At 39.1% G+C, this 27,040-nt stretch overlaps 2 long non-coding RNA genes across 5 annotated transcripts in view; one reads left to right on the top strand and one right to left on the bottom strand.

Moving 5' to 3' along the window:
* Window positions 1-27,040, top strand: part of LOC149123417 (uncharacterized) — a 181,423-nt gene that overhangs the window by 19,692 nt on the left and 134,691 nt on the right. The window contains exons 2-4 of one of the 4 annotated variants that reach the window (XR_016215980.1): window positions 3,006-3,126; window positions 5,242-7,940; window positions 16,496-17,416. This is a non-coding gene — a long non-coding RNA (uncharacterized LOC149123417). The other 3 variants (XR_016215979.1, XR_016215981.1, XR_016215982.1) reach the window with 3 other exon arrangements.
* Window positions 616-26,002, bottom strand: LOC138844332 (uncharacterized). Its single transcript, XR_011379996.2, has 3 exons — window positions 25,920-26,002; window positions 8,725-8,865; window positions 616-1,641 (listed from the first exon to the last, which is right to left on the bottom strand). It is a non-coding gene; the product is annotated as an uncharacterized LOC138844332 (long non-coding RNA).

Here is a 27,040-nt window from a genome sequence, read left to right as displayed (position 1 = left end):
TTGTTATACCAATACATGTATAGAGTTACTTGCATTTAAAAGGAGAGGGCAGTTTTGAGTGAAAATGGAGGCACATTTAACAATACATGCACAGATTTTCCTGGATATTTAATGATGTCATAATAGGTTCTAATAGCCCTGATTATTTACCAAGGTCTTACCCTATGTCCAAGTCATTCTGTCCATCCTCTTTCCTGTCTGCCTTGAAAGAGAACATAATAATAGGGTCCAAAAGCTGAGATGTTGGCACATAAAGTGGGCAGCCTTGAGCAGTGAGGACAGAAAAATTTATTTGGCAAAATGCAATGAAAAACATCCTGACCACAAAGTCTTCTGCTAAGTAGCTCTGTGTTCATGGTGGTTGGTCTGTTGTGGCTTTGAGAGTAGGAAGTGCTTGTGGAGATAACATTTGCCAAGATCGGCTATCCCAGGTGGTCCAGATGTGTGCCATAGCTTGGATTCCCACCCAAACATACTTGTATATTTAGAGAAGTGTCATATTTGGAGGGGAATGACATGGATGACTTAGCCCCTGTGATGTTAAAGTCCCAATGGACAATGCCTTTTTTTGGTAAATATCATTTGATTTATTCAATCCGAATGAGGACGGATAGTGTTACATCATTCTTATGGCAACTGACACAGTATCTTAATCACATATTATGTGTAACAAGAATCTGTGGAACCCCTGACTACAATGTATACAGCACAGGTGGTACAAAGAGTGCCAAAGAGGATTTGAGATACCCTGAGTTCTATTCATAGCATAGCCCCTAAATAGCCCTGCAACATTGGTTCAGTTTCTCAAGTTCTCAATGCTCAGATCGTTTCTCTGTAAGATGGACAATGTTAAGGTTCTTTAAGGACAGTTATATAAAAGGGTACTTCAATAAAGTACATATAATTAAAGGAGAAATTTCTTTTGGTGTAAACAATTTGAAAGCCATGCATACATAGATTTTTTTATAATATGCATTGTCATGAACTTTTAATAATGTGTATTTTCATCTACCTGAAAGGCAGACAAGAAGAAAGAGAAGCTTCCTTCTGCTGGCCCACTCTGTAAATGCTCACAGCAGCTAGGGCTGGGCCAGACTGAAGCCAGGAGGTCAAGATTCCATTCAGGTCTCCCACATGGATAACATGGGGCATAATATTTGAGCCATCATCTGATGCATTCCAGGATGTGTTAGCAAGAAGCTGTATTGGAAATTGAGTAGCAGGGACTTGAACTGACCCTCCAGTATAGAAAGTGGGTGGGTGTCCCAAGTAGGTACTAAACCTGCTGTGGCATATTTCCTGTCCCATGCCTTTTTTAGGAAGATTCTTCACATGTGTGGACTTCAGGTTTTTTTTGCCCCCAAAGAAACATTTTTAAATTCCATTTTGTGAAATTTAAAAAGGCTTTATTTACGTATATTTACTTAAAAAGCAGAGTAACACATACATACACACACAGAGGGAAGGAGGGAGGGAGAGAGAGAGAGAGAGAAAGCAAGCTTCCATCCACTAATTCACCCCCCAAATGGCCACAGAAGCTGGGTCTGGGCCTGGCTGAAATCAGGGACTCAACTCCATCCAGGTCTCCATGTGGGTGGCAGGGGTCACCTGCTGCCTCCCGAGGTGTGAATTAGCAGGAACCTGGAACACAAAGGAAACCTGGGGTTGAACCTGACAATATGATTGGGGATACAGGAGTCCCAAGGAGTAGCTGGACAAAACACCCACCCTCTATGAACTTTTTGAAGTACCCTCTTGGGAATGCTGTTTCTGTTCTGACATCTTCAAGTGAATGTTGATGATTAAGTTACTTTTTGGAACATCATGCTTCTCCTTGGGTGTAACTACCCTCTGATCAATGGCTGCTTGGCCACTGTCTCTTTCCATGTCCTGCTCCAAGTCTTCTGTAATAACCTCCTGCCTGAAACTTACCCATTGCTGATTTAAGATGAAGTCGATTCTATCCTAAGTTTGCCTTTGCTACAGGTTTATGGATTACAGATTATAAAGATTGACTCAGGTCCACTTATGTACTATTTTACACACATAAATGTATTCAAACAATTGGTAGAAACAGACATAACATCGATTTTGATGACAAGCCTTGGATTTTATGTTTTAGAGGACCTGTTAATGGATACCAAATCTACTGAGTTTTGACATTTGTGATTAGATGCTTTATTCATTTATTTCAGGTCTTTGGATCTTATTAATTTTAAATGTTTATAGATAAGCTGATTTATAATTAAATCTCTCCTCCTACTTCATGTGAGCACACTATGCTCAGGTAGTGCAATGATATTAACATTTACCTCTTAATGTACTTTTTTTTGAATTAGGACACTATTTAGTTTTACACCTGATCTTAGCAAAAAGGCTGAGAGGTAATACTATTTAGTTTTAAATTTGGTTTCATATTAAACCTAGAGAAATGGCAACTTTCAGCTGTTTAGCTTCCAGAAAGAATATGTTCAAATGTCAGCTATTATGGACTTTTGCTTACTCTTTGGCTCATGGCAGATATATGAGGAATTTGACAATTGTGGTCCTTTAACAGCTCATCTTAGAGGTGATAAATAAAATGAGTTGACACAGAATTCATCACCCTAATGTGTATCTGTGGGTTAATGGGGAACATTAAGTATGAGATGCCAAAATGTCCCCAGTGTTGACAAGGCCCTGCATTTGGGCATCTATGACAAAGTGATGAAGCTGTCAATGAGTTGGTTTCAGTGCTGTTGGACAAATAATGATGCCACCTATGTGTCTGAACACAGCTGGCCCTTATAGAAAATCAATAAAGTAGGCCTTAGAAGCCATGAAAATTAGCATAGCTCCACAAGCCAAGGCCAAGGATGATAATCTGTTGGCTTAGATTGTAAGAGAAAACAAGGGCTGTGGTTAGTTCATGAAAATGCTTAATCATTCATTTAAGGTTTCTCTTTTACAGAAGCTTCTCAGAGGTAAGAAAAATAGAGCCTTCTTGCACTACTCTTATGTTTCAGAGTGTGTTGTCATGCAGTTTCTTGGCTGACCATCTCAGCGGTTCCGGTAAGGTTCATGGAGTAAGAAGTATGGTGTTGAAGAGTAGCTTTCTCCAGTGCTCATCGGTGGACTCCTAAAGAGGTAAGGGTAGAGCTTTACTTCCACACTTCCCTGTCCTATGGCATGTGTTTTGCTGACTCTAAATGGCTGGGTACACACGTCTGTGAGTTACACAGTTTACTACGGGAACTCATAATGTCTGGACAACTATGTTAGAACCTACTGAGAGACTGAAATGAGGTGGTTGGTGTGAAACTAAGAGGTTTATAAAAGTGCTATTGAAAGTAAGAGTCCATTTGGGGTGTTTAGGCTCTTGCTGTGGTGTTGACATACAGAAGGATCAATTATGGCTGGTCCATGAACAACACTGTTTCCTTCCCAGATTTTCATCATTTACTGTTCTCTCCTCAGAAAATGATGCAGAGGTCTTCCCAGACCCCTCCATCCCCCTTAACCCCTCATACATAATCAGTCATTTGCTAGGGACTATTGGAAAATATCTAGTTTTTTTTTTTTAAAGGACTCCACTTTGGTCTGCCAGACTCTGATTTTAGCCTAGTTCCCATCTTCTATTTTCAATACTGTGTCAGATACAATGATGGTTTCAGGTGCAAAACTACTCACATTTCTATTTGAAACAAGCTCCTTTTTTGCTCCAAGAACTAAGTCCAAATTCCCTCACAAGGCTTAAGAGGCCCTTTGTAATCTGGATCCTCTTAGCTCTTCCATCTCCTCTCTTTTCTCTTATCCCTTACAACCCCAAAGCTGTGTTTCATCTATAGAAAATAGTTACACTTCCCAGAAGGCACTACAGTCTCTCTCACTGTCATTGACCAAGATCACTCCTGTCATCTTCCAGGGTTCAGCATAGCCACCTGGGGAGAAAGATTTTTTCAATCACCTAAACCAACGTTGGCACTTCTTTGTATGTGGTCCCTCAGCTCTATTAGAGTACTCATTATGCTTTATTTTTTAAATGTTACATTTAAGAATAATATTCATTTAGAAAAATGTACAGATCAAATTGCACAGCTTACTTAGCCAGAAGTTAATAGACCCATAACAACCAGTCAGGCCAAAAAATTGAACATACTGTTACCCTAGAAGCCCTCTTAATGCTTTCTTCTATCAGTTCCTTCAGGTCTAAGGTAATCCTTATTTTGATTTTCAATATTATAGTTTTGCCTATTCTAGAACTTCATGTGGAATCATGCAGTATGTATAATTTTATTCTACTTAATATTATGAGATTTTTCTGTGTCGTGTTCGTAGCTGTAGTTCTTCTATTTTCATTATTGGTATTCCATTGTATGAATAGATCAATACGCATTTATCCATTTGATTGATGGACATTAATGCTGCTTTTTTGTTTTTGTTTCTTTGAAAATAATGGTGCTATGAATATTTCTGTTTCCATCTTTTGGTGGAAATAAGTACTCATTTATCTTGTGTACATATCTAGGAATTTGGAATAGGCAAATATTTGGCTTCAGTAGACACTACTGAAAATTTTCCAAAATAATTTTTTCCAACCAATTTTCTCTCTCCAGGTGTGTTTAGATTCCAATTGTTTCCAATTCTCATCAACAGTGGGTATTATCCAATGGTTAGCCATTCTGTTGGCTGTCTATAAGTATCTCATTGAAGCTCGATGTTTACTGTTCATGTAGATGTCCTGTGGATGACAATTTGTCTCTTGCCCAGCTTTCTGTTGGAGTATATTTCTTTGTATTACTGATTTGTTGCAGTGATTTTTCATGTACATGCAATAGAAATACTCTCTGTGGCTTATTTTCTTATTCCTTTGGTTGTATCTTTTGATCAACAGAATTTTTCATTGTTAATGTTATCCAATCTATTGTTTCTTCTGTGGAGAACATTTTTTACTCTAAAACCTTTTTTCCTACCTTAAAGTTGATGAGAAAGTTTTGGATATTTTCTTCTAGAGTTTTTTTTTGCTTTTTCTTTCACATTTAGATCAACAGCATTTCTGGAATTTTTTATATACGATATCACGCTGTATTTTAATTACCCTCTTAGTTGTCTGTCTCCCCATTTAAGCTATAAAGAGCTAGGAGGAAAATGTAAATTGTATCTTCCTAATTTCCAATAGGGGATCCATCTGTGTGATGTTTAGATTTCTATCACACACAAGCAGTAGAAATTTTTCTTATTTTAGTTAATTTTCCTCTCTAGGTTTAAAAAACTTCTTTAAATTCAATGAAGATTGCATCCTGATGTGTTATTTAAGAAAACCTGTGCACTATCCTTTGTCATCATGATGCTGTTTTACTTTTGGGATGTTTTCTCTGTTGCACCTGGTGTGCTTTCATTTTTGTGGTTGTTGATGTCATTTTCAAGTCCTTGATGTGAAATTTGGAGCACAAGGGGGAAATGTGTGGCACTTACTTGAATTGTTTATTTCTACATTTATTTTCTGATACTTATTGATTTAGCTTGCATCTCAAGTAACATCTTAATGACATCTCCAAATGCCTGACCTGATTACATAGCTTTATTATTCAAATACCAATTATAAAAAATGAGAGCTCTCTATTTTCCTCATATCCGCATCTACCAACTACCCTATTCCTTCTGGGTTTTCAACTTTTATTGATTTCTTGTGTAACTTTCCACAGTGTATTTATATACAGAGAGAAGATTATTGCAAACAAGACTACATGACCCCAGAACATACATAGCAGGCCTTTTGGAAAAGCAGTTATTGAGAGAGAAATTTATAGAGACATAAAACAGTTAGCAGATGTGTGGCCTCCCATTGCCCATCATGTTTTGATGAGGGAGACAGGATTCTAGAAAGGTGTACTGCTGTAACAGAACACCAGATACTGGGTAATTCATAAAGAGATGAGTTTGGTTCATGGTTCTGGAGACTGGGATGTCCTATGTCAGGGGGTTAGCCTCTAGATACAATCTCTTTTCTGAATCATCCTGTGTTGGAAAGAAAAGTTGAGAGTGAGCAAGAAAAAGCAAAGAAGGAGGCCTAATTCATCTTTTTATTAGGAATTTGCTCCATGAAAAGTGAGTCCTGTGACAGTGGAATTAATCCATTCATAAGGGCAAAGTCTTCATGACTTAGTGGCCTTTATAAGTCCTACCTCTGACCACTGCCACACAGGGGTTTAAGTTGCCAACTCATGCACTATGGGGAACACACTTAAACCATAGCAAAATGCAGAATGTCAGATTTGGGGAGCAGATGACTGGTCTGCAGGTGTTCAGTACATTATTTACATCCACTGGCATGGTCAGAGGGATGGGGTACAAGCTTGTGACTGAATCCATTTGACAATAGTTCACTGTTCTGACTCACCACCAAATGTTCAACTCCAGTCCTTTCCAGGCTCAATTGCCTTAAGTCTGCAAATTTTGTGGAGCTCTATATGAGATCACTGATTTTTTTTGGGGGGGGGGTGGGGAGCAGCCACCCTCCATGGAGTAACTCATTCCTTATCCCAATGTGTGGATGCTATGTTTCATTACCCACTCTGAAAGACTATGAGGTTGATCTCTTATATTGCCATGAGAGACACTGGAGGTTGATTATGATATAAATAAAAAAAGCCATGAATAATATCTGGAAACCTCCCCTAATGCAGAGGCCAAGAAAGCCCAGCCCTACTCTATAGTATATATTCTAGTTGCTCAGAGTTCTAGAAAACCCTGCTTCCTATTCCCGTATGTGGGCCTCTGAATGTTTTGAATCTTCGCTGCATATATGTGTGATAAATTCGTCCAGGTTAAGATTCCCCCTATTTTCCCAACAGGTAATTGATTCTGTTACTTAAGATGGCTCTAGAAGTTAGGCTGCCTTCTGTTTGTCTTTAGTTGCCTGGAAGATTCTATACATTTTTTGATATTGGCATACATCCCACACCTAGGTATTAGGCCATGACCAAGGTTATGGAGAGCTTTATTGCCTACTGGGACAATCATGGATGTGTGATGCTCAGATCTCTCTTCAAGAAAGAAGCTGATGTAACTAATGATATGACTTAAAGAGCCCAGCCATAGCACGTTCAAGTTTTACTGCAACATTTGAACTGAGGCCACACTACTCAGGCTGTTCCCAGTCAATGCTGAGCATTATGGACATACTAGAGTCTGGACCCTTTTTTTAATTCACTATAGGACTCATCTACAACCTTTCTCCATACTGAGGCTTCCCAATGGGGTGGCTAAGATTGGCTCAGAGCTGTACTACAGTCTGAACCTCTTCCTACATCATCTTCTGTCACTCCCTGTCTTCATGGAGGAACGACACAGGACCCTGCGCTGTTCTTTTGTCTGCTCGGCCCTCCCCGGGTTTGCTGCTGGTTCTTCCCGGGTTGGCTACCGTCCCTCCACCTCCATGGAGGGGCGGTTCCCCCTGCCACTTTCCCCACTTCCGCGGGGGAGCGGCACACTGCCGGCCGGCTCTCTCGGGGGCTGCACAGGTGTTCCTTCAGATAGATGTTCCCTTTAGATGTTCCACGTGCATGTTGTCTCTCTCCTCCTTGATAGTCCTCTTCCGCCAATCCCAACTCTGCTACCCACACGCCGAGTACGCTGCTCTCCTCCAATCAGGAGCAGGTCCTGCTGTTTATTGGTTGAACTGGAGGCAGCTGTGTAGAAGCTGCTTCTCCCTTCTCAGCGCCATATTGTGGGAGAGCAGATGCATAGAATAAGTCTTAATTCCAGTAACTTAGTCTAGTCCGAGTTGCTCCCTACAATCTTCCTTTATTTCTCATCTCCATTCCTGGATGTCAGTCTTCATCCCGTTTTATTTCGGATATTGCCTTCAATAAAGGTCATACTTGAAATGTATGGTGTCTGCTTCCTGAGGAACCTGAACTGACAGATGTACCCCAGGAAGCGTATTCCTTCACAATTGGGTAAGAAGGGATTGGTGGGTGGGATGAGTGTTGTGGTACAGTGCATTAAGATTCCACTTGAGATGTCCACATGCCTTAACTGAGTGCCTAATTTGAGCTCCAGATACCCCACTTCTGATCCAGATTCCTGCTAATGTGCTTCCTGGGAAGCAGTAGATTATATCTTGAGTACCTGAGTACATGTTACTCATGTGGGAAATGTGGATGGATTTTCAGGCTTCTGAATTTGGCCTGGCCCAGCTGTAGTTGATGCAGGCATTTGGAGAGTGAATCAACAGATGGGAGCTCTCGTGTGCTCTCTGGCCCCTCCCTCAGTAGCCATCCAGAAGAGCCATGTTTTCTAGTTTGAGAGTGTCCTTTATAGTCGTGGGAAGTCAACTCATCAGGTGCTCTGGTTGACTTATCAGATGTGACTGGTAGACACAAATGGTGTGTGTAACATAACCACAGTTGCAGTTCAGAGGTCAATCCAGTTGGAATTTGAACCGGTAGAATTGATTTCAAGCCTCTTGTACCTAGAGAGACTATGTAAGGCTAGAAGAATGGGAGGGTTTTACTGGCATGGAATAGTTGGCCATGGAACCTAGGTTTTTGATTGTTCCATTGGATTCCAGGAAAGTAATGGGTGATGTAACCAAGTGGAATACATTAGAATATAGGAAATTCTAGAAGTAGTGTTTCAGAAGACATGCAAATGGCTACCAGCTCTTCCCAAGACCAAGCATGGTGATGAGCATGCAACAGCATAAAAGATTAGAGATCAACTGTTCGAAATACAACTGACCAGAGTCCCCAAGATCACAATTGTCCTGAGCTATCCAAAGTGCAGGATGGGTGGGGCTGGCTTCAGACCTTCACCCTCCAACATAGTTATCACCTTCCAGGTTTCTGGTATTCTGTACTTCAAGGCAGTTGGATTCTTCATCTAGGAAAGCAAGACCATATATCTCATAAGCAAATGATAATAGTACAAGCTTACCCTTTTTGAATGGCACACTAAATATTGGTCTGCACGTAACTTTTTCCACTTAGCAACATTTCTGAGTCATTAGACAAACATGTCCTGGTGTTTTCTTCATCCCTATGGCAATTTCTAAGATGAAAATACTTGACAAGCATGACAGGAATCTTCAAGGATGGCTGCCTTTATCCCTTTGCAGTCTTAGGTTTCAGTTTCCATTTGAGAAAAATGTGTATTGGATTGGCAATAAATTATTACCTCTTTTGAGTGATAAAACTGGCTTTACCATAAGTCTTAAGGACACCTGCCTGATTGAAGTTTATCTTTTAGAATGGATTGGTTGACAAAATACTCAATGACAGAAACACTGTAATTTCAGTAATACTTTTCTATAATTTATTAATCACAATAGCATACACATCTGTGTATATATGTATGTATATGTATGAAAAATATTATCACAAATGAGGGTGAGAAATGATATTTATTCAGATAGCAATATTTGGTGTCTGGGGGGATATTAGAAGTTCTCACACAGCAGAAGAAATAGAAGTGTCATTTTTCACAGCTGACATCAGACATGTTTTTTTAAAAGCGAATTTTATTTAGGAAGATGCATTAAAGAGCTTCTTGGGATGTTAAAAGGGAACTTGAAGCATGAGACCAAAGGCAAGAAAGGTGAAGACAATTCTTTTCTCTAAAGTGAAGAGAGGAATGTATTCTGACTTTGAGAGTGACATGAAGACTGCACCACACTGTGTAGAGCTGGCCTGGGAGCTTGGTGTGAGGTCAGCAGCATCTACAGGATGATATGGTGATAAAAAACGCTGACAGGGTAGTGACTGAAGGTTTTTTAAGGAAATGTTCAATGTTTACTGGAAATTCTTCTTTACAGTGTCTCTTTATAAATATTTCCTTTGTCCACAAATATTGAGTAAGTCTATTAAAAATCCAAGTTACCATATGTATGAAGGATTTTTGTGGGTGGAAAAGATAGTATATGTAGAATAGTAAGTCGATTTATAAACTGAGAAAGTGAACAGTCAGAAGTAGAGATGATAACGTAAAGCTCTGTAAAATCTCATGAGTCTTGGGAAGGATTCTAGAATCCGCAGGATGTGTGTAGGGTAGTGGTGGTAGGGTGATAAGGCTACTTATAAAAACATTACCTGAATCTCAGTGAGTCCCTATTTAGATTTTATCATTTACTCACGAAGTATTTATTGAATACCTACAATATAACAGGTGCCTTTATGAACAAATTATAGTTCCTACCTGTGTAGTGTTTGCATCCTAGTAGCAAGATAGTTAATAAATGGAATAGTAAGGACTGGCGCTGTGGCTCATTTGGTTAATCTTCCGCCTGCGGTGCCAGCATCCCATATGGGTGCCGGGTTCTATTCCCAGTTGCTCCTCTTCCAGTGCAGCTCCCTGCTGTGGCCCAGGAGGGTAATGGAGGATGACCCAAGTGCTTGGGCCCCTGCACCTGTGTGGGAGACCAGGAGGAGGCTCCTGGGTCCTGGGTCCTGGCTTTGGATCGGCATAGTTGCAGCCGTAGCGACCGTTTGGGGGGTGAACCAACGGAAGGAAGATCTTTCTATCTCTCCCTCCCTCTCTCTCTCTCATTGTCTAACTCTATCTGACAAAAATAATGTATTCAATTTTTTATTATGAAAAAATAAATGGTAAAAACCATATGAGATATGATGTTAGTTAGTAAGAGGAGCTATAAAAGAACAAGGGGAAGCAAATGAATAGAACCTTATGGTGTATTTTTTTCATACAGGCTTATCCTGGAAAGCCTTTTTTTATTCATGTTTGACATACAGAACATGAAAAGAGATCCGGGAGAGAGCATTTTTAGTGAATAACCAGTGAATAAAGGCCCTGATTGGCAGTTTTCTTGGTGTGTCTGAAAAAGAGCAAGAAGGTCATGGGGGCTGTAGTTGAGGTAATGAGGGGGAAGAAGGCTATGGGTGAGAGCAGAGATGCGGAAGTAACCTGCTTAATAGGGTTTGGTAAACCTTGAAAAGGGCTGAGTTTTTATTCTAAAGATGGTAGGAACCAATTGGAGGGCTCTAAGTGGGAATGTGGGGCTCACTCTGGCTGTTGCATAGAGAATAGCTTGCAGCAGGAAAAATGGAAGAAGTGAAAGAAGATCAGTTGGGGCCACTGTAATGGTCTAGGAGCAAATACTGGCTTGAACTAAGGTACAATTTGAAGCAATGAGAAACTGAGAATATATTGTAAAGGATCACCCAATAATAAAGCTTTGATGTGAGCTATATGGATTCAAAGTGAGTTGTAACAAAAATAGAGAACTCAAAGATAGCTCTGCATCTCTTCAGAGGCTATATTTCAAACAGAGGAGAGTCTGCATCCTACAGAGATCTGGAACTTTATGGATCTGTAAGGAAAACTAGAGTGTGGACTTTGTGGAAGATGATCTCTGTACAAGTGGCAGAATGCCTGCTTCTTATACCAAGTAAGCTTACAGAGGGATGGCTGCTTCTGCCAGCTTACAATAGGATGAGACTGTGCATGCCTAAGAATAACTGCAGAATTACCTACAAGACCATGTTGACTTGTTGGTAAAAAATTTTTTGTGGGCCGGTGCTGTGGTGCAGTAGACTAGGCCTCCACCTATGGTGCTGGCATCCCATGTGGGTGCCAGTTCATGTACTGCCTGCTCCTCTTCCAACCCAGCTCTCCGCTGATGGACTGGGGAAGCAGCAGAGGATAGCCCAAGTACTTGGGCCCCTGCACCCCTGTAGGAGACTTGGAAGAAGCTCCTGACTTTGGACAAGCTCAGCTCTGGCCATTGCAGCCATTTGGGGAGTGAACCTGTGCATGGAAGACTTCCCTCTGTCTCTGCCTCTCTCTGTAAGGGTACCTCTCAAAAAAAAAAATTACGTTTTTACTTTGAGAAAAGTGTTGATGCAAATATTTAAGAAACAATGCAAAGGGCTCTAATCTTTTCTTTTTTCTTTAGTGGCACTGTCTTGCAAAACTATAGTAAAATATCACAAATAACATATTGATATTGGTACAATCTAGATACAGAATAATTCTAACACCAAAGCATTCCTCAGTTTGCCCTTTTGTGAGTCGCATCTATGGTCTATCCTGCCCCCACCACTTCCTTAGTACTTGATAATGGTTATTCTGTTTTCCAAATGTGTAACTTGCCATTTCAAGAATGTCACATAAAGAGACTCATGTAGTATATAACCTTTTGGGATTGACTTTTTTCCATTCAGCATGTTTCTGAAGATTCATTGAGATTGTTGTGTGCATAAATAGTCTGATCCCATTGCTAATGAGTAGCAATCATTGTGTAGATATGGCATAGTTTATTTACCCATGGGAGGGCTTTTGACTTGTTTGCACATTTCCTAATATTTTATGGGTATATCTATTTTTTCTTGTAGTTTTATTAATTTTAGCTTTGTATATTTTGTACTTTTATTGTTTTGGGGCAAAAGTATAATATTGCTATGTCTTTATAGGATCACATGTATTTCATATAATGGCCTTATCTATTTTTTAATAATTTGCTTTGAAGCTTATTTTATCTGTAATTAACAGAATCGACCCTTTGTTATTTTAATACTTGCATGAGATGTCTTTTCTCACCCATTTATTGTTACCCTACCTGTGTTTTTATATTTGAGGAGGGTTTTTAAAAATATGGATAGCATACAATTGGAAAATACTAAATATTTACTTTACTTATTTGAGTGGCAATGAGACAGAAAGAGCTCCCATCCACTGGTTCTGTTTCACAAGGTCCACAGTGGCTGTGACTGGGCTGGGGCCAAAGCTGTAAGCCAGGAAATTAATCCAGTTCCGCTGTGTGGCTGACAAGAACCCAATTACTTGAGCCATCCCCACTGTCTTCCATGGTCTGCATCAGCAGGAACTAGAGTCAGTAGCCAAGCCTGGAATTTAAGCCAGGCACTCCAATATAGGATGCCAGTGTCTTAATTGTTAGGTTGTGTTTCTGCCCTTTCCACCCCATATTTGGGAGATGCATTAAATTCAGTCTTCCAATCAATATCTTTTAATTGGTATACATTTATACCATTTACAAATAATGTGTTTATTGCCATAGGTGGACTTTGTTTTTTTCTGGGTTGTCTGGCTATATGAGTATGGTTATTGTTTAAAAATTCTGTTCCCCCTTACTAAATCCTTTAGATAGTGAGACTGGTGATTTTATCTTTTTCTTCCCTTTAGTGTTTTTGGTTTCTGTCTATTACCATTTCTCACTTGCCACATTTTCTGCTGCAAGTCTTGAATATGGACAAAAGAACATTGAGGGATTGTTTTGTGGCCCTTAGTTCCTTAGTTTATTTGTACTCTCTTCACTTTTCTAAGTTCTCTGAATGTTATGTTTAACACAAACTTAAGAGCTTTAGTTGTACCCAGTAGAAGAAATAAGAAACGATGTGTCTAATCATCTGGCAATGAAAGTCCTCATTTTACTTTTAAAAGAAATGTAATTATTTTATTTGAAAGAGAGGAAAAAAAGATCAATCTTCTATCTTATGGTTTTACTCCTCAAATGCCCACAATAACTGGAACAGGATGGTCATAAGCCAGGAACCAGGAACTCAGTCTGAGTTTCCCATGTGGATGGCAGCAACCCACGTACTGCTTTCTAGGATGCATGTCAGCAGGAAGCTGGAATTAAAAGTGGAACTGGATCTTACACCCAAGTACTCTGATAGTGGATGGTAGCAAATTCAACATTGTGCCTAATGTCCCATTTTACTTTTTAAAGGAGTAAATTTTTGCCCCATGGTTAGAGATTTTGATTATAACCAGCTCAAGCCCTTTGTAATTATAGATCTGTAACAAATGACTTACCACTGGACCTCACTTTATTCTTCTGCAATATGGGTAAAGTAGAGATGTGAGGATTAAACAAATTAATTTCAGATAAGCATGGAGCATAGTGATAACATATAGCAACCTCTCATTCAGTGATTATTATTATTACTGTTACTACTATTATAACTATTGGTATAGTGTTCTTTTTGTTTGGTTTCAATGACTTCCAGCTTAGAACATGGTTTAATGAAATAGCAATCAATGGGAATATCAACATGATCTCTTACCTTTCTTTTTTTAACTTATTTTTTATCATTTTTTTCTGTAAGATAAACCACTCTAATTTTTTTGTTTTTGACAGGCAGAGTTAGACAGTGAGAGAAAGAGACAGAGAGAAAGGTCTTCCTGCCATTGGTTCACCCCTCAAATGACTGCTCCGGCCGGCGTGCTGCGCTGATCCGAAGCCAGGAGCCAGGTGCTTCCTCCTGGTCTCCCATGTGGGTGCAAGGCCCAAGCACTTGGGCCATCCTCCACTGCCTTCCTGGGCCACAGCAGAGAGCTGGCCTGGAAGAGGAGCAACCGGGACAGAATCCGGCGCCCCAATGTGTTTTATATATACAGGTTTAAAAGCATAGTGATACTTCCCACTTTATCCTCCCTCACACTCACACTCCCATCCTCCCTCCTTCTTCCTTTCTTCTTTCTTTTAATTGTTACAGTGATATACTTTCAACTTATCTTATAATCATATGATTAACCCTCCACTAAATAAAGAATTCAACAAATAGTAAGAAGAAAAAAAACCAAAGTTTTTCAACAGTAGAGATAGAGGCTGTAAACAATGATCAAGGGGCTGGCCCTGAGGCATAGTAGTTTTAGCTTCTGCCTACAGCACCAGCATCTGATCTGGGCATGGGTTAAAGTCCTAGCTGTATGTCTTCTGATCCAGCTCCCTGCTGATGGCCTGGGAGAGCAGTGGAAGATGGCCCAAGTGCTTGGGCCCCTGCACCCATGTTGGAGACCCGGAAGAAGTTCCTGGCTTCAGGTCAGCCAAGCTTGAGCCGCTGTGGCCATTTTTGGGGTAAACCAACTGGTGCAAGATCTCTCTGTCTCTCCCTCTGTAACTCTGCCTCTCAAATAAGTAAATATTTTAAAAATTAATTCTCAAAGTATCAATTTTGCTCAGATAAGTTTTTTTGTACTCAATTAGTTTGAGCCTATGAAATATGTTCAAGTAAACTCAAGGCTGACTATACAAACTGAGGTATTAGACTGTCATAATTGTGAGATTTTCCTGAACTATAATTAATTCACAGGTAGATCCATACTAGTTTTCTACTTTCCTATTTTGTACATGGCTTTTACTCTTTGCCCTGATTTGTCTCTGACTTCTGTAATCTCACTCTATGTGGCTGGAGAGCCTGTCTCTGAAATGTGCTTTCAGAATTGTCCTGTCTAGCACTGTATGGCATTCTGTGGATTTGTCCCTCTTCTTGATGCTATAATCGATGGCTGGAGATGGGGCAGTGCCAATGAAAACAACAGACAATTTCCAAATCATCATCAAGAGTAGTCTGATTCAAGGAATGCATCCGGTCTAGAGCAACCACTTACTCTAGACCTTAGAGGTATAAATTCCTCATCTCAGAAGTAGATATGATTCTTAGGAACAGATAAGATCTCTTTATATTTTCCTTTGGTCCTTTTTAAAAAGAAAAATTGAGAAAATGTGTAGTAAAAATCATATACTTTAAACCTTCACTCTTTCAAAGATTTCTTACATATTTTATTTTTTGGATTCACGTCTTTTCATCCCTAAACTTAATATGTTTTGTTTTCCAACTTCTGCATCTAATGAGTATTTTTGGCACTAAATTGTAGTTTTTCAAAAATAATTTAAAATGGAAGTAGACAAAGATAATATAGAAAGTACCCATCCATCACTTTACTCTTATCTGGTAGACTTGATAAAACCCAATGAATTCTAAATACCAGAAAACCTCTGCTTAATGTGCAAGAAACCTACCTTCTACTATGCTTACATTTTGTTATTGGTAACTTAAATTTCAAAAATTTGAAAGACAGTAATAAAGAAGTTTTAGGGTTTTTAAATATCAAATGTCCCCACCATTTAAAGGTGTTTCATGGCATGTGGGATTGGAGCAACCATTGCCTTCCCACATCTTTGCTTTGAGAATTAGAATAACAGTATTTTCCCTAAGCAATTCCTTATAGGGTTTAAAATTATTGTTGGTATTCCTACTGTTGTCCTATCTAATTGGACATACTTTAACAAAAAAGATAAGAGAAATGAGGTTAGCAAAACTGCTCTGAATTCAATGACTGCTTTTTCTAATGTTTGAGACTTCATTAATTTGTTAACATACAATGCCAATTACCGGAGCACCAAAAAGCCTTCACTAGAGATCATGCTTTGTACAAGACTGGGAAAACTTTTCTTGAAAAATGGGTTAAGAAGAACAGCAAGGGGTTCAAATATCTTGCCGAGTTGGTCATGCTGATTTCACCCCATGAAGTGCTGGTTGCAGGCTGGAAGCTACTAAGAAATTTTACTCCAGTCAGAGGGCTGAAAACATTCAGCCAGTGGGATGGCAGTTTTGCTGAACTACCTTAGAACAAGAAAAAGGACACTAACTATGAACATAAAAGACATAGCATTCTTAAAATCAAGCTAAATCAAAATTTAAATATCTTAAAGTAAGGGTATGAGTTGACACTTCTTTTTTAACCCTTACAGACGCTAGATGAATATACCAGAATAGCTTTTGCTTTCCAAAGCTAATTTGTGAATATGACTCAAGAGACAGTTCTCACTTGTGCAAAGGAAATCCAGTCCTGTCCTGGCCTTGGAAGAAGATGAAAACTGAGAACCTTTTCAACATTTGTCCGTGGGCTTTTCATACGACATTGACATTTCCCCCAGCAACAGTCTCTGCTTCATTCTTTCACCATGATTCACTCTGGAGTTGGATCTAACAAATTGTCAATGTTTCTGCTTCATTCCCCAGGATCTTTTTTTTTTTTTTTTTCCATGACAGTCTCAGTGGTGACAGATTGCCCTTCCATCGTTCCCTAGCCCCAGATTGTTTTAATTACTGCTGCTGTGTTTTGTTAGATGGTAAACTGTGAAAATGGCCTCTGGTTGTTTAGTTTTCTTAGATTCTTTGAGAGGAAAAAACAAAAAAACGAGAACACTTCGTTGGAGTGAAAGTGGTGCATATGACCTAGAGATCTATTGATTTACTCATTTGTTCATTAGGAGGGGAAGCAAAACTGGAGATAAGCGGTAATTCATCTGCTGTGCTCACCTCATTTTGACTGCAGAGATTTTTCTTAGTTCATACTCTATTGACAGAATGTCTGCAGGAAGTAGGGAGAAGGTGGGACTGTGCCCTTCCCTGGGAAGCTTTAGTCCTTAAATTACATCCTTTCCCGAACTATTTTCTTGACAAAGTCCTGAGAAAGGGGAGGTGGGAAGAGAAGGTCACAATCTCCTTGAACATGGACTGCCTAGCAGGGAGGTGTTAATCCAGATTGGACATCACACTATTAGCATTGAGTTCTTAAGCAGGGTGCTCACACAAAATCCTCCTCCTTCCAGGCCTCAGTTCCCTTGCCAGAAACATGAGGATAAAAAGAAAACCTGTTTAATGTGTGAATGCATTCGTTTATGGGCAAGTCTACTATAGTATGTTATATTTAAGACAGCTCTTTTCATTCATGGCAGAGGATCTTCAAACTCCTTGATTGGTTTCTCTTAGTTTTCCACACTGCCTGATTCATTAAAGGAGCTTGGTGCAGAGAGGAGTGTAAATGGGTTGGATGAACTAAACAATATCATTAAGAAAATGGGAGGAAAAGAAATTGCGAAAGGTTTTTTTTGAAAGAATGGAGACTGTTTTTATTTTCAAACATAAGAAACATCTTTAGAGAAGAAACTAACTTCTGTACTCCCCAGAAACAAAAACACCATTTAACTTGCACTCTGTATGGGATTTAATTTAGCATTTAGGTTTGCTTTGGTGATCCTTATGTTAATGATTATACTCTACACTTCCCTAGTTGGGAAAAATCTTTCAGTGATAATATTAGTAATACTGATAAAAATGTTTATTAAGAGTTTGGTGCTTTCCAGACCACAGTCCTAATTGTATTACATATCTTAAATCTTCTAATATCAATTTAATTTTCACAATGAGGCTGCAAAGTAGGCATAGGACCCCGCGGTCCATCCTATAGGTGAGAAAACAGACAAAAATGACCTTCTGATTGGTAGTGCCAGCTGTGGTAAGCCACAGAAAACAAATCCAAATTTAGAAGTTTGGAATTATCCTGTTATATCATCATATATCTATGATGATAGAGTCCTTTGTGCCTAGCTGTACATACCTACCACCACTACACAGGCAATCTAAAAATGTCGCTGTTCATTAGCTATTTGTACTAACAGTCATGCTATGTTTTTAGAATGTCATATTTGACAATGTGCTAAATAGCCCTCTGCGATGAATAGCTTTCAAATGAATCAGCTTGCAGGCTGGCAGGCTTGTTCGTGTCAAGTCAGTTCTAATCTCCACTCGTCTAATCACAAACTTTCTCTGGTTTTTTTTTTTTTTTTTTTTTTTTCCATCACTCTCTGACAACTTCGGGTAAATAGTATTTCAGCTAACAAAGAACCCTTGGTTCCATCCTGGTGTGGCTACCTCCTTTCCTGGCTTGAAGCATGGTCGCTCTGCTGTTAAATAATGAACAGCAGTTTCAGCACTAGGGACAGCGTATTCTAATGAAGTGGTAATGGAATGTGGAGTCAGACACGCCTTGATTAAAATGGAGTGCTCTGATTAAAGATTACAATCCATTCCCATTTCTTCATGCAATTACGATTTTTCTTCTGGTTACCAGGCTTTCTTTCCAGTCATAGACAACTGTAATGTAGTTTGTGTATGCTGTGCTTCCAAATAACTTTTAATTAGATATTTAAATTAGACTGGTGCTGGTTCACTGAACCCAGAGTTTTTATATTTCTCCAATCCAATTATTAGGTGTTTTAATTCACCAATTCACATTTTGCCATTCATTTTAATATTACTTACTATGACAATAAAGCTATAATTCCTAGATTTTCTCATTAAGAAAATGAGATATAAATGTCTAAAATTAAGAACAAAAATTCCAAGTAGTCAGATTCACAATAAAAAATAAATGAAACTGGCTTAAGCCATCAAATACATAATAAAAAAAATCTCGCTACTCTAGACAGGTCCTGATGAAGGAGAATGAACAAAAATAATATAACATGAGGGGAAAATACACGGGATATCTTAAGGGTTTTCTTTTTAAAATTTTCTTATTAAAATTTTTTTTATTTGGGAGATAAACAGAAAGTCTCAGAGAAGAGTGCTCCGATCCACTGCTTACCTCCCCAAATGCCCATGGTGCCTGGGGCTGGGACAGTCTGAAGCTAAGAACTAGAAGTCTAATCTGGGTCACTCACATAAGAAGCAGTAACCCAACTACTTGAGGCATCTGCTGCCTCCCAGGGTCTATGTCAGTGGGAAGCTGGAATTGGGAGCAGAGCTGAGGCTCAATCACAGGTACCCTGAGGAGGGATTCAGGAGGCCCAAATGATGTCTTAACTGTTAGGCCAAATGCCTAACAGTTTTGCTAGGCATTTCTATGTTCTGTCAACATGAAAGTGAATGTGGGCCTTACTGATGAGAAGGGTCACTGTGCATACCCATTCCAGTCTCTGCTGACCACAACTGACAAGCTCTAAGAATTCTTCTGGAACTGGGGAGACTGGGTCATGAGGTAAGAATTGAAGCAGATGGAAGGAAGGTTATATGGCCCTTTTAACCTTGTGTCAAGTGTTGTAATGTTTAAGGCATTCTTTTGGGTGCTTTGGCATTTAATTCTCAAAATGCTGGTACAAAGTAGGAACTATTATTATCTCCATTCATAGAAGAGGAAACTGGAGCACACAGAAGTAGAGTAACTTGTCCACGTTCATGTAGATAGCAGGAATTAGGGATAAGATTTGAGCCTATGCTGTTTGACTCTTGATATTGCTCTTCCAACTGTTAAGTCTCCAAAAAAGTACTTAGTGAAAAAATAAGGAAAAGCTGGGCTGAGCTGAGCTGCCAAGCCGAGTCACAAATGGCAACAGTTCTTGCCCACTGTTGTAATTGTAATGATTCAATATGGTAATTCATTGTAAAACACTTAGCTTAGTACCTGGCACAGAATGTTGCCCATAGAGAAAGTGAAATGAGAGTTTGCTACATGCCTTCAAGCCACTTAGAGTAAAATTAAGAAGAAGATGATGATGATGATAATGGTGATCATAGTGGTGGTAGGACAGAAGCAAAAAGGTTATGGCAACCAAAGCAATGCCTTAAACATGGGGTCAGACATTCCTCTCATTGATGTAGTACCTTTGAACTTGACAAGTTGTGGATGGAGTTAGGAGCTGGGAGGACAGAAGGACCCTGTCATGAGACTGGAAGAGGGTAAATGGTTTATCTTCCCTTCATGCTCCAGATAATGGAACTGGATATTGGCCTACACAGTGTTTGAACCTAACCGTCTCTCCCAAGCTATTCATACCCATCCTCTTAGTCTTGTGAGCCCCGTCAGATAAGTGCCTGGCAAAAGTCCAACAGGACCTAGCATTTCATTCACCAGTAATGTGAAGAAAATAGTTACAAGCCAGGAGTCTTCTGGGCTCTTTATGAAGGAATAAATATACTCTGCCTCCAAGTCATTCATTATCTAATCGTGAAAATACACATTTATAATTAGTGAAGAATGTGTGGCTTGAAACTGAGGGACATACATAGGAACAATTAGTGTATACATACTAGAAATAGTGAATGAATTTTTAAAGTGAGATTTTATCTGTGAATTTGAATCAACCATAAAATTAATGTTTTGATGAAATTGTGTGGAATTCTTTTGGTGAGATTTCACGTGTAGTCTTGGCAGGAGAGAAATTCCAGCCATCTGGTGCCCTCTCTTGAAGCTGAGTGGGGCTAAAGTTCATCTCTCTGTATCCTATGTACTTTTCTTTTTTGGTGAAAGAGATGTTGCCTATGATCTTGACCTGGCCAATCACATGATCTTTCTGAAGACTTGATACCTTAAGTCAGTGACTTGGGAACACAGTGACTAAACTACACACCACACAGGTGGTCATACATGATGAAGCCCTGACTGGGGCTTTACAACCAAGAGACTATTGCTGTGGTTCTGGCTTTTTTGTTTCTGTCATTCTCTTGGCTTCTACCTCTCCCAAAACCAAAATACTCATTAATTATTTAAACATCCCAATGTTTTCCTAATGCAGTCTCCAATATTGAAATTAGAGCCAGTGCCTGATGATTGTAACCCATGACCAACTCAGTAATGCCTCTGTAAGAGGTTCAGACATGGGAACAGCTACAGTCATGTGATCCTCCTTTGGCATGCTGTTAATATTGCCATATTGGGAGTTGCATGCCTGTCCCTTTTAGGATTACTTCTGTAACCCCCACATTGGAAAGCTAGTAATGATAACCACCCTGACTTTTAGCTCTGCTAAAGTGCATCATAAGACTTCTGAAGCCTCGGGGATCTTTGAATTTTCTATGGTGTGAGATAAGGCTCTTTCTCATTACTCCAAGAATAGCCCAGCTCCCAAATCCATTCAGAAATCCACAGAGGGAGACCTGGCTGCCAGGCCTTGCAATAAACTCCTATTAACACTATCAAAAGTAATCTGCTTTTGTCTTGACCTCACTTTAGATTCTCGGCAGGTATAATGGACAGATTTGTAGGATTTCCTTTTCCCTTTTGAAAGACTAGATAAATGTACCCTTTTTTTTCTCATCAGATAATAAAAGCCTAATGTAAATGGAAAGTTGGTTGCTTTTCTTGATAACAGACTTAATCTTCCCAATGGGTGCCCCTCTGTCAGAAGACATATGAGATAGTCATAGAGATTGTTTTTGGTGAAAGCAGGAAAAGAATAAGCTTAATTTCCTTGTTGATGCCCTTTAACCTCTCAGAGTGATACAATGGGAGAATGTTTTGTAATATCTTTGAGTGAAGAGAAGGTGTATGCTTTCTGTTGCTTCCAAATTTGACTGGGTTAGCTCTTTGCAGACTGGTCACAATTGGCCCCAATGTCCAAACCTTCCAATTAGATTATCTCTTCATCACATGTTTATTTTTTTGGTAGGTGAGTAGATGGGAACAGTGACAGAAAGAGTGAGATTAATGTCAATGCTAGTTTAGTTCTAACTGTTAAAATCAATTTTGGCTCTAAGTATGGGCAAGAGCGCACCAACACAGCACTCAGGAAATATGTTCAGCCTTTTGTACATTTGATTGTGTTTTCATTTCTATACTCTCAAGTTCTGTAGCAAGTAGGAAGCCTTCATTTCCCCTTTGACATTTGGAAAAACCAAGGTGCACACACACCTTAAGACCTTGAAATCAAGTCACACAGTAAATCAGGCTCTTGGCTCATTGTACTTCCATTAAACAACATGGCAGGTGGGAGCTTAGAAAATAGGCATGGGATTTGAGCCCAAGAGACAAGATCTCTCCTTCCTGGTTATTTGTGTTGTGCGAAGATTAAGGTTTATTTTTCTCATATGTGAAAAGGGAATTAAAACAATGCTTAAAACAAATTAAAGCAGGTTATTTTTAGCAAAGCACTGTTAAAAAATTTATTTTACTTGTAAAGAGCAATTACAGAAAGGTGGACACACATACACACACACACACACAGTGGGAGAGAGGGAGGGAGGGAGAGTGGGAGAGAGGGAGAGAGGGAGAGAGAGAAACTTCCATCTAATAGTTCACTGGTTCACTTCCCAAATGGCTGTAACAATCAGGGCTGGACCAAGCCAAAGCCAGGAGCCAGGAACTTTATCCAGATCTCCCATGTAGATACAGGAGCCCAAGCACTTCATCCATCTTTGCTGCTTTCGCAGGTTCATTAGCATGGAACTGGATGGGAAGTGAAGCAGCCTGGATTTGAACCAGTGCCCATATAGGGTGCTGGCATTGCAGGTGGCATCTTAACCCACTATGCCACAATGCTGGCCCCCAGACAAAGCATTTTTAAAGTACAAATTACAAAAAAAGAGGATCATTATCATATATCCTTACAATTAAGCAGTTACTAAATGCCAAGTAAGATACACATTATTTTTATATTGTGAAATATGAAACATGGGCATAAAATAATTCCTAAAAGTCATTATATAAGAATTTGTCTTGAACTATCACCTTGTCAGGAATGAGAACACCATCAGCAATGCAGAAACTGTGTATATACTTCTTTCTTCTTTTGCTCCCCCTACAAGTAACTGCTATGAAAAAATAATATGCTTTTCTTTGTATTTAATGTAATGATAAGTCCAGTTTTGCCTGTGTTTGGCCTTTGTTAATGGAATCAAACAGATATTCTTTTGCATTTAGTTTCTTTTCTTGGCATCATGTTTTAAAGATTTACAATCTTTTTTTCCTGGGCCGGCGCCGCGGCTCACTAGGCTAATCCTCCGCCTAGCGGCGCCGGCACACCGGGTTCTAGTCCCGGTCGGGGCGCCGGATTCTGTCCCGGTTGCCCCTCTTCCAGGCCAGCCCTCTGCTGTGGCCCGGGAGTGCAGTGGAGGATGGCCCAGGTGCTTGGGCCCTGCACCCCATGGGAGACCAGGAAAAGCACCTGGCTCCTGGCTCCTGCCATCGGATCAGCGCGGTGCGCCGGCCGCAGCGCGCCGGCCGCGGCGGCCATTGGAGGGTGAACCAACGGCAAAGGAAGACCTTTCTCTCTGTCTCTCTCTCTCACTGTCCACTCTGCCTGTCAAAAAAAAAAAAAAAAAAAAAAAAAATAAAAAAATAAAATAAAAAAAAAAAAGATTTACAATCTTTTTTTCCCTAAAAAAGGTTTTATTTAATGAACACAAATTTCATAGGTACAGCTTTAGGGACATAGCAGTTCTTCTCCCCATACCCACCCCCACTCCTGTCCCACCTCCTATTCCCTCTCCCATCCCATTCTTCATTAAGATTTGTTTTTAATTTACTTTATATACAGAAGACCAACTCTATGCTAAGTAAAGGTTCATAATCTTTTCTATATAACTGTTGACATTCTTTTTTACTTATAGTATGCTATTGGAATAGCATACTATAATAGTTTATCTAAATAAACTATTTAAATAAATAAACTAAATAGCATACTATAATAGTTTATCTAAATCTTGCACCACTGGTAAGACACTTAAGTTGTTTCTAATTTTTAAGTTTTGAGAATGTTGCACCTGAAAATAAATGCCCATATGAATGCGGTTCTGTAGGTTATGTACTTAGCAACTGAGTTACTGAGTCAGTTTACTTATGAGGGGACTTCAAAAAGTTCATGGAAAATTGAAATAAAAGATAAGTTTATTTTCATATAAACAATTTTGAAATCCATGCCCACTCATATATCCTCAATTGAATTAGATATTGCCAATATTTTTTAAGTGTCGTAGGGCAGGTGCTTAGCCTAGAGGTTAGGACTAAGACACCCATCTCACATATTAGAGTGCCTAGGTTTGATGCTCAGTTTTAGTCCCTGACTATCTTCGTACCAGTGCAGACCCTGGAAGGAAGTGGCAATGACTCCAGTAATTGAGTTCCTGACACCTATATGGCAGACCTGGACTGAATTCCTGACTGTCAGGTCTGGCCCTGGCCTAACTCTGTACATTGTGGGCATTTGGGGAGTTATCCAGGGGACAGGAACTCACTCTGTATCTTTATATCTTTCTCTCTTTCTGTCTCTCTCTGCCTCACAAATAAATAAATGAGTAGGAAAAAAGTAGGTGTCCTAATTTATACTCCAAGTAGCAAAGCATGAAAATTAAAATTGTCCTGTACCCTCTCCAGCACTCTATAAGTTTAAATACTTTATAGTTTGGTGTGCATGTAATGGAATCTCACTGAAAAGCTAACCTGCGTTTCCTTTATTACTAATGAAGCAACATCTGCTTTTGAGTTTTATTCTCTTTTTGGTGTTTCTTCAGAGGTACTGCCTAGTTTTTTATTGAGTTACTTTTTCCTCTTTAAAAAAATGTTGATTTGAAAGGAAGCAAGTGAGTGAGAGGGAGGGAGGGAAGAGAGCAAAAGTTGTGATCGAGATCCAGATCAAAATCTACCATCTGTGGTTTCACTCTTCAAATGCAAACAGCAGCCAGGGCTGGCCCAGGCCAAATCCAGGAGTCTTAAGCTCCATTTAGTACTCTCACTTGGGTGGCAGGGACCCAAGTATTTGATGCATTAGCAGGAAGTTGGCTGGGAAGAAGAGTAGCCAAGACGAACCGGTCACTCATAAATGAGGTGTGGTGATCCCAAGCAGCAGCTAAATCCCCTGTAGGATTTTTAATAAGTTAATCTGGATATAAACTGTTTTTTGGTTATACGTATATCACATCTCTTTTCTCTCTTACAGTGTCTCCTGATGCATACACGTTCTTTATTTAATGTTATCTAATTGATTAATCATTTACTTATGGTTGGGGTATTTTGTATATCTTGTTATGCAAAGTCTTTCATTTCACTGACATTGTAAAGACTTTTTTAGTATTGTTTTCTACAACCTTCCAGTAAATTTTGTCCCTCATTGGACAGTTGAGGCCAAGTCACTAGAGAGGGAGAGAATGATGGAAATGCAGATTTCAGGTTAGTAGCAGTCAGTTTACCTTTGAGAATTTGTGAAATAAGTGAACTGGAAAAATTCTAGATGTCTTGGATCTTGTAATTTTGAGTGAGAAGAAAAACATCAAACAAAGCTTGCAATGTGTCCATTGGTGATAAATGCTATCAAGAAAATAAGAATAAAGATAAAGGGAGTTACCTATATTGGTGTTTTCTTTAGATTTAAATTTAGGAGGACCTTCTCATGTAGTGACAACTAAGCAGAGATAGAGATTGAAGGTATGAGCCGAGCTGATAGCTGGGAGAAGAGAGTAAAAAGGGTATTCTTTTGTAGAAGTATAGTTGAACAAAAGAAGAGAGGAAAGGAGAGAGGGTGCTCACTGGGTTGTCCATAGTGATATTACCTGTTGTGAAAGGTAGTCCCCCTAAAATGACATGAAATAGCTAAAAACAGAGTGAAAACATAAACTTACCTGGGGCATGGCTTTACAAAGTTGAACAGCCATTTTTGCTTCTTTATTTAGTTTTCTCTTTTGGTTAAGAATGGGGGCCTGAGAAGGAAGAAATCAGAAGAAAAAAATTACATGCCAGCCCTGTATTTCTGGTCTGAGATTCACAAAGATGAAACTATTGCCCCTCTATGGTTCCCACATCCTTATGAGTTGGGGCCAGCCACATATTTTTCAAGACGTGAGAAAAAAGGTCAATATGGAACCTGATTATATAAGTCTTGCATCTTTTAAATTTAGGAGCAAGGGTTACCAAATTTTGGGGCATTAAGTTTAATATTTTACTGTTTCTCACTTCTCTAAGTGACGTATCTGTCAGTGTTTTATGGAATCTTGGAGTTGGGTTAGTTCAGATGCAATCTTTTCCTTTTTCAGATGGGAAAACCATGAATGGAGAATAAAAAAAAACACTTGCCTGTGGTCACAGACCTTTTCAGTGAAATAATCTCTATTCATTGCTTCTAAAATGCTATAAGGCATAATTCTGGAATAAAATTAAATTGCTCAGAGATACCCATTAATGATAACTGCAGATAGCTTTAATTACTGTAGAATCAAGAAAAGTAGCAGAATAGTGCAACAAAGTATGGAACAAATGTCCAAATCTAGTCTGCCATAAACATTTTAATCTTTGAATAAATCAGGGAAAGGCTAAAACAAAAATAACTTGAAATATACAAAAAATACTTTACCAGCAACTTTATTAAAGAAGATATCCAAATGGTCAATAAATATGTCAAAAAGGTGCTTTACTTCATTAACTATGTGGAAAATACAATTTAAAAGCATAATGAAATCCAACTATATGCCGACCATAATGACAAAAATAAAATAAAACGAAACAAAAGCTAAACACCACAGCTAATACCAAGTGTTGGTGAGGACCTTGAAGCAAATGTAATTCTCATACTATGATTGTGGGAATTTAAATGATCTGATTACTTTGGAACATGGCAGTTTACTAGATCTGAATATGTGGGTACCACATGAACTGGCAATTCTCCTCCTTAGTATGTACCTAGGAGGATATATGTACAACACATGGTATGTACAAGAATCTTCATGACAGAAGTTTGCATAACAAC

Source organism: Oryctolagus cuniculus, chromosome 11, assembly GCF_051225735.1.
Source record: "Oryctolagus cuniculus isolate XC-2025 breed Fujian yellow rabbit chromosome 11, ASM5122573v1, whole genome shotgun sequence".
Lineage (NCBI taxonomy): Eukaryota > Metazoa > Chordata > Mammalia > Lagomorpha > Leporidae > Oryctolagus > Oryctolagus cuniculus.
Note: the sequence above shows the minus strand (reverse complement) of the source record. Positions and strands in the feature narration are given on the sequence as shown.